The 9,216-nt window shown below is 38.8% G+C and overlaps 1 non-coding gene across 1 annotated transcript; it reads left to right on the top strand.

Moving 5' to 3' along the window:
• The first annotated feature begins 597 nt into the window (after positions 1-597).
• Positions 598-704, top strand: LOC123458229. Its single transcript, XR_006635526.1, has one exon. It is a non-coding gene; the product is annotated as a U6 spliceosomal RNA (small nuclear RNA).
• Positions 705-9,216: the final 8,512 nt, after the last annotated feature.

The following is a 9,216-nucleotide window of genomic DNA, read 5'->3' as shown; positions in this document are numbered from 1 at the left end:
CTCATTGGTCTTGATGCCCCCTGGTACTGATAACCTAGACAAAAGTTTATGGATAGGTTTCAGAGATGGCTTATTGGCTTTAATGTGCCCTGTGAAGCCTGACAACCCATGCTCCACTTTCCAGGTCCCACATAAACCAGAGGCACAGTGACATAAGCACTCAAGGTCACGCATATGCACAAGGGAGCACACACATCTGGAGTTCTATTGTGGTAGCTGGATGGCCCCCTCCCTCTGTGTGTGTGTGCGTCTCTCTCTCTCTCTCTCTCTCTCTCTCATTTTCTTGCATAAAAAATGTCTATGGACCAGAAGGACATAAACCCTAGGGGTAGAAGCTACTACTGATATTTGACTAGCTAGATACATTATGCCCATCAAACTGTCCTCTAATACTTGTTTATGCACATATTAATGCTACACCTGCTTTTGATTAAATAAACTTTTCTTTTCTAATGGCAATGACTTCTTTGGTGATTCAAAACTTACCCACATACTAAGGAGAAATAACAGTGGTGTATTCAGCACTGAGATACATCTTTACCACAACTTCTAAGGCTTAGGGAACATTGCAAAAGAAGTGGTAGAAAAACAGTATCAGTGCTCGCTTTGTCTGCACATATTCTAAAATTGGAACACTACAGAGAAGATTAGCATGACCCCTGTGCAAGGATGACATGAAAATTCATGTCATTATATCTCTTTATATCAATGGACACAGTGACCCAAACAAAAGACATAGGTTTGCAGACTGGGATAAAAAGCAGGATCCTCCAAGAAACCCACCATTCTACAAAGGATGGACACTATCTTAGGGTGAAAGGTTGGAAAATGGTGTTTCAAGAAAATGGGCCTAGAAAACAGGCAGGGGTTACTATCCTAGTATCTGACAAGGTAGACTTCAGTCCAATGTGAGTCAAGAAAGATAAGGAAGGGCACTTTATATTGATTAAAGGCACCCTCCAACAGGAGGACATTCAATCCTAAACATATATGTACCTAATATGGGGGCCCCCAAATTCATCAAACAATGCTAGTAGAACTAAGGTCACAGAAAACACCAAACACAGTGGTAGTGGGTGCTTCAACACCCCCACTCTCATCAATTGACAGATCATCCCAGGAAAAAATAAACAAAGAGGCATCTGGACTAAATGAGGTCATAAAAGGAATGGACCTAACAGATATATACAAGACATTTCATTCAAAGGCTGCAGAATATATATCCTTTTCAGCAGCACATGGAACATTCTCTAAAATATACAATATATTAGGACACAAAGAAAATCTTAATAAATACAGGAAAACTGAAATAATTCCTTACATTCTGCCTGACCACAATGGAATCAAACTACAAATCAATAGCAAGAAAGGCTATAGAGCATACACAAAACAATGGAAATTAAACAACACACTACTAAATGATGAATGTGTCAATGAAGAAATCAAGAAGTAAATCAAAAAATTTATAGTCAAACAATAATGAGAACACAACATACCAAAATCTCTGGGACATAATAAAGGCAGTCCTAACAGGTAAATTTATAGCTTTAAGTGCTTATATTAAAAAATTAGAAAAGAGCCGGGCGTGGTGGCGCACGCCTTTAATCCCAGCACTCGGGAGGCAGAGGTAGGAGGATCGTCGAGAGTTCAAGGCCATCCTGAGACTACATAGTGAATTCCAGGTCAGCCTGAGCCAGAGTGAGACCCTACCTCGAAAAACCAAAAAAAAAAAATTAGAAAAGGTTGCAAGTAAACAACCTAATGCTTCATCTTAAAGCCTTGGAAAAAGAAGAACAAGGCAAACCAAAAATCAGTAGATGGGAAGAAATAGTAAAGATCAGGGCAGAAATTAATGAAATAGAAACCAAAACCTAATCCAAAGAATCAATGAAACAAAGAGTTGGTTCTTTGAAAGGATAAACAAGATTGATAAACCCTTAGCAAATCTGACCAAAAGAAAGAGAGAAGAGACATAAATTAATAAATTAGAGATGAAAAAGGTAACATCACAACAAATGCCAGAGAAATTAAAAAAAAAAAATCATAGGGACGGACATACTATAAAAGCACATACTCCACAGAGTATGAAAATTTGAAAGAAATGGATGATTTCCTTGATTTATATGACCTACCTAAATTAAATCAAGATGACATTAATCACTTAAATAGACCTATAACAAGTATGGAAATCCAAGCAGTTTTCAAAAAATCTCCCAACTAAAAAAAGCTCAGGCCCAGATAGATTCACTGCTGAATTTTATCAGACCTTTAGGGAAGAGCTTACACCATTGCTTCTTAAGCTTTTCCATAAAGTAGAAAAAGAAGGAATCCAACCAAACTCCTTCTATGAAGCCAGCATTACCCTGATACCAAAACCAGGCAAAGATAGAACAAAAATAACAACAAAAAATTACAGACCAATCTCCCTTAAGAACATAGATGCAAAAAGTCTCAACAAAATATTGGCAAACAGAATACAAGAATATATAGGAAAATCATTCACCATGACCAAGTAGGCTTTATCCCAGAGATGCAGGGATGGTTCAACATGCAGAAATCGATAAATGTAATACATTATATAAATGGATTGAAAGACAAAAATCACATGATCATTTCATTAGATACAGAGAAAGCATTTGACAAAATCCAACATCCCATCATGATAAAAGTCCTAGAGAGACTGGGAATCGAAGGAACATATCTCAATATAATAAAGGCTATTTATGACAAGCCTACAGCCAACATATTACTAAATTACTAAAACTGGAAGCTTTTCCACTAAAATTAGGGAAAATGCAAGGGTGTCCACTGTCCCAACTTTTATTTAATATAGTACTGGACGTCTTAGCTATGACAATAAGGCAAGAGATACACATAAAATGGATACAAATTGGAAAGGAAGATATCAAGTTATCATTATTTGCAGATGACATGATTCTATATATAAAGGATCCTAAAGATTCTACCAGCAAACTGTTAGAGCTGATCAAAACCTACAGCCATGTAGCAGGATACAAAATAGATACACATGAATCAGTAGCCTTCATATATGCTAATAACACACAGAGGATGAAATCAGAGAATCACTCCCATTCACAATTGCATCACAGAAAATAAAGCACCTTGGATTAAACCTAACAATGGAAGTAAAGGATCTCTACAATGAAAACTTTAAAACACTCAAGCAAGAAATTGCATAAGACAATAGGAAGTGGAAAATTATCCCTTGTTCCTGGATTGCAAGAATCGATATTGTGAAAATGTCAATCCTACCAAAACCAATCTACACATTTAATGCAATCCCCATCAAAATTCCAATTGCATTCTTCACAGAAAGAGAAAAACTATCCAAAAATTCATTTGAAATCACAAAAAAACCTCGAATACCTAAAATAATACTGAGCAACAAAAATAAGGCTGCTGGTATCACCATACCTGATTTTAACCTATACTACAGAGCCATAGTAACAAAAACAGCATGGTACTGGCACAAAAGCAGACATGTAGATCAATGAAGCAGAATAGAGGACCTAGATGTAAGTCCAGGTAGCTAGAGGCACCTGATATTCAATGAAAATGCCAAAACTACTCATTGGAGAAAAGACAGCCTCTTCAGCAAGTGGTGTTGGGAAAACTGGATATTTATCTGTAGAAGGATGAAAACAGATTCTTCTCTCTCTCCATGCACAAGAATTAAGTCAAAATGGATTAAAGACCATATGACCCAGCTATAGCACTCCTAGGCATATATCCAAAGGACTCATCTCATTTCCTTAGAAGTACATGCTCAACCATGTTTATTGCTGCTCAATTTATAATAGCTGGGAAATGGAACCAGCCTAGATGTCCCTCAACAGATGAGTGGATAATGAAGATGTGGTACATTTATACAATGGAGTTCTACGTCACTAGTCATCAGGGAAATGCAGATTAAAACTACATTGAGATTCCATCTCACTCCTGTCAGATTGGCCACCATCATGAAAACAAATGATCATAAATGTTGATGGGGATGTGGAAAAAGAGGAACCCTTCTACACTGCTGATGGGAATGCAATCTGATCCAGCCACTGTGGAAATCAGTGTGGAGGTTCCTAAAACAGCTAAAGATTGATCTACCATATGACCCAGCTATAGCACTCCTAGGCATATATCCTAAGGACTCATCTCTTTTCCTTAGAAGTACGTGCTCAACCATGTTTATTGCTGCTCAATTCATAATAGCTGGGAAATGGAAGCAGCCTAGATGTCCCTCAACTGATGAGTGGATAATGAATATATGGCACATTTATACAATGGAGTTCTACTCAGTGGTAAAGAAAAATGAAGTTATGAAATTTGCAGGAAAATGTGGGGATCTGGAAAGGATTATACTGAGTGAGGTAATGCAGACCCAGAATTTCTCTCTCATATGTGGATCCTAGCTACAGAAGATTGGGCTTCTGTGTGAGAAGGGAAAAAAAAAACTAAGTAGCAGAGGCCAGTAAGCTAAAACAGAGATACAAATGGAAGAAAAAGGAAGGGAGGAGAGTACTTAATAGGTTGGTATTGTATATATGAAAGTATAAGAATAGATTAATGGGGGTGAAAAGGCCCAAAGTGAGGTCAGGGGAAGAGATTGAATAAAAGAAAGGTGGTTGGAGGGCTAATCAAAATCTAAGAGGATATAAATAAATCATATGAAATCCTCTGGTTTTGGACAATGGAACACTCAGGTGCCATAGATCTTTGCTAGAAAATTTTCAATGCCAGGGATGGGATACCTTCCAGTGAGTTGTTGGCCAGGGAGGTCCCTGATGCCCCCAAAACATTATAGGCAATTGTCGAGGACCTTGGTTTCCCACGAGGAATAGATGGCAAGACCCTATTGCTGAAGACTTCACATACTTGGGCTGCAAGGCTGCTGAGAAATCCTGCAGGAACTGAGCTGATAACCTCTTCCATGTAGACCAGCTGACAGAAAGCTGGAAGAAGCCAGCCATTCTACGTGCAGTTCAATGGGAGAAAGAGATACCACCAGTGAAGATACTCAACAGTGGACACTGCAAGCCTTATAATTGGCTAGCCAGGCCAAATGAGCCAACAGGTGCAATAGTGGCACATCTATCATCGTGGAAACCAACTGCCCTCCAATTGGATTGGAGTTCCACTCCATGGGAGGGAATACATCCCTGATACTGAAAATTTAAAACAGGGGTAGTCATGAGCCCTAGGGGTGTAACATCTGCTGATGTCTGGATAAATATATATATATTATGCTTATCAAACTGCCCAGTAACACTTCTCTTAATACTCATTCCCTTATATTAATGCTACTCTCACTTTGGGTAGAGAATTTTCTCTTTTCAGATGGCAGTGACCTTGGGACGACTTAGAAGGTATCATGGTGCTTGAAAGAAGTGACAAAATTACCAAGTAACATCTTGATCACACCTTCCAAGGCTCAGGGTCTAATGCAGAAGAGTTGGTGGAAAGAATGTAAAAGCCAAAGGAAGGGTAGGACTCCTTACAACATGCTCCCTCCAGACATAAAATGGCCTGTATATCCATGACCTCATAGTGCCTGACATTACCTACCCAAGACTGTCATAAGAGTGGGAAAAGATGATGACATCAAAATAAAAGAGAGACTGATTGATATGGGGAGGGGATATGATGGAGAATGGAATCTCAAAGGGGAACATGAGGGGAGAGAGGGTATTGCCATGGGATATTGTGTATAATCATGGAATATGTCAGTAAAAATTGGGGGAAAAAAAGCAAAAAGCAAAACCCTATCAGCAAAGGAAGGGGATGTATGCTTACAATACTGTCTTCCAGACAAACAGTAGGCAAGTCCACGGTATTTAAGATCTCATGGTGGCTAATACCCCTCACACAAGGTATGCATAGCAAGAGGGGAAAACAATGGCATCAGACTGGAAGACAGAGCAGCTGCAGAGGAGGAGAGAACCATTGCATGAGGGCAAGAAGAGAGACAAAGGAGGGTCGTGAAAGGCGAGGGCCATCAGTGTGCGTCGTGCAGATTCATGGAAGCTGTCAGAATGTCTGAACACATATCAGGTAACGCAAGAAAACAGTCAACAAAAAAGTTTAAAGATCAAACTCCTCATTTTTGATCACTTTAACATTCCTCTTCACTTTTGTGGCACTTCTAGCTCTTTTAGGTTGTGATTTATTCATCTGTACATTCTCTTGTCACCCATTTTCTTTTTTTTTTTAATATATTTTTTTAAAATTTTTTATTTATTTATTTGAGAGCAACAGACACAGAGAGAAAGAAAAATAAAGGGAGAGAGAGAGAGAATGGGCACGCCAGGGCTTCCAGCCTCTGCAAACAAACTCCAGACGCGTGTGCCCCCTTGTGCATCTGGCTAACGTGGGACCTGGGGAACTGAGCCTCGAACCGGGGTCCTTAGGCTTCACAGGCAAGCACTTAACCGCTAAGCCATCTCTCCAGCCCTTATCACCCATTTTCTATTTCCGTTTGCAAGATATAGACACTCTCCATCATTTTGTTCTCTAAATTTTGTTTCTGAACTCCAGATCCCCACATTGACCTTCACTGTCCTCAAGCCTTGTCAGGCATCTCTTGCCAAGAGCTACAAAATGGGTACTGTCAGGCAAATTTAGACATTTCCAAATGCCTGATAGACAATATATGTCATAAACTGTCCAAATTAACTTAATCTTCTACTCATGCATTTTATTTTATATTTAAATTAATAAATTAATAGTTCTACCTTCTAATCACTGATGCTTGAAATCATAACCACCTTGACTATTTCTCCTCCCTTAATTTCCATTCTCATTACTCAGGGAACAAAATATTTGGGATTTGACCTTGATAAACTTTCATAAATGTGTCTTCTTGCTCCCAGGAAAGAAAATTAAAATCTCATTACTGCAACACCTATTTCTACTTCCAGAAATTTTCCCCAAACCAAATGGCATACTGATATTCTCCAAACATTAATTCTAATATGCAATTCTATTTTCATACCATATACACATATGGTAGTCCCATTACCTCGCTTATTTTGACATATAGACTTTTCTAATTTCAACCAAATCAATCTGTCTGAGTTTATTTTATTTAAATAGGACCAATTTCCTTATGTGCCACATGTGGTAGACAAAATTCTAAATAAGCCCTCCATTCATTCTCATCTTTCAGACACTAATCCAGGTTGTGTTGTGAGAGAATTTGTGAATGGAATTAAAATTAATAATCAGACCACTTTAAATAGGAAGGTTATCATGGATTAGCTGTTGTCCCAGTGTAACTTAGTGTTCTCTTAAATGCAGAATAGGAGAGAAGACAAGTCACTCAGAGATCTATGGTGGGAGAAGAAGGAGGACAGAAGGATTCAAAACATAAGACAGACTCCACCCCATTGGCCATCATTGCTGAAGAGGAACAAGGGACCAAATGGAAGCCTGAAAAACATGTGTGCAAATGAAAAGGGCAGCAACAAGTCCAGTTGAGGTCTGGCAAAAATAATTAGCTAGAACTGACTTGCCAGCTTGGTCATCCTGGGAGGGCAGGCATGCCCCAGCCCTCCAGAAGACTAAGGGCCTGTCAACACCTTAGTATTGGCGTCCCAATACTGCAACCAAAGAATCAGTTAGATTTATACAGTGTCATTGATAATTGATGGTGTCCCCAAATTTCACAACTATAAAACTATAGAATAAAGTGAGTATTAAATCATTATATTTTATTATTTTTTCATGTCAGTAATTAGAAATTGAATATGTTTCTGGTATGCTCCACTGTTTTATTTATTTATTTATTTATTTTATTTCATAGAAATTGTGTGTGAACACATCATGTGTTGGTATCAACAGCACTACAAGGCATTTCTTAGGCCAAGGTTTCAAATCCTTTAACATTCCTCTTGAAAATCAGCTCCAAAAGGCCAAAGTCACATAGTCAGGTGTCTAGCAGCAGCCCCACTCCTTGGTACCCCTTTACTGTTGCAGTCAGGTTCACATTGCTGGTAGAAATCACCCAACCAAAGTAGCTTGTGGGGAAAAAAGGTTTATTTTGGCTTATAGGCTGAAGAGGGGAGCTCCACGATGGCAGGGAAAGTGATGGCATGAGCAGAGGGTGGACATCAACCCCTGGCCAAAATAAGGTAGAGTGTAGCAACAGGAAAGTGTGTCAAACACTGGCAAGGGAGAACTGGCTATAACATCCATAAGCCCACCCCCAACAATATACTGCCTCCTGGGAACCTGGCATTCGCTTAAGTTTATGGGTCACCTGAATGAAAGCACCATAGATGCCATCCCATTTTCCCTCCCTGAACCCTAAAAACTATTCAAATCCTTCATTTTATTCAAGGTACTACTCTTACTTCAATATTTATGTTCATAAAAAATGATACTCAATAAAAAAAAAATAGACTCATTTCCTGTCTTGTGCCCTTTCCCATCCAGAAAACTTGGTACTACTTTCTGAGTAATAGTTACTTAAACAAAGACTCTAACCTCCATTATAGATTACCATTTATAAAGAGCAATGTTAATTTCCATATCACCCAGATTTGGCTGTATAACCCCAAAGTCAAATAACAGAATTCTTCTGCTCTTGATCTACAAATTAAACAAACATGATCTCTTCTACTTTGAATTTTCTGGGCAAATTTCCACAGGATACTGATGCAGATGTGCAAGAATGTAGTCTATTGGCTAGATTTATATCTGAGCAAAAATTATTCTTCATTGATCTAGCAAAAAAGGGGCATCACTGGAAACCTCAATTATATGAGATATTCAAAGATAGAAAAGGGTTAGCCAGCATCACAAAGTTAAACTTCTCTTTACATCAAAAACCAGTAGCAATTTACTTACAAAAGGAATTCACAAGGTTAAGAACAAAGTAAAGGGAGTGTTGCAGTCAGGTTTACTGGTAGAAATGACCCAACCAAGAGCAGCTTGTGGGAAAAAAAAAAAAAAAAGATTTATTTTGGCTTACAGGCTTGAGGGGGCAGCTCCATGATGACAGATGGAAATGATAGCATGAGCAGAGGGTGGATATCACCCCCAGTCAACATAAGGTGGACAATAGCAACAGGAGAGTGTGCCAAACACTGGCAAGGGGACACTGGCTATAACACCCATAAGCCCACCCCCAGCAACATTGCCTTCAGGAGGTGCAAATTCCCAAATTTCCATCAGCTGGGAACCTAGCACTCAGAACACCTAAAT

The sequence above is a fragment of the Jaculus jaculus genome, chromosome 1, assembly GCF_020740685.1.
Source record: "Jaculus jaculus isolate mJacJac1 chromosome 1, mJacJac1.mat.Y.cur, whole genome shotgun sequence".
Taxonomy (NCBI): Eukaryota; Metazoa; Chordata; class Mammalia; order Rodentia; family Dipodidae; genus Jaculus; species Jaculus jaculus.
This window is presented reverse-complemented; position numbering and strand designations above follow the sequence as displayed.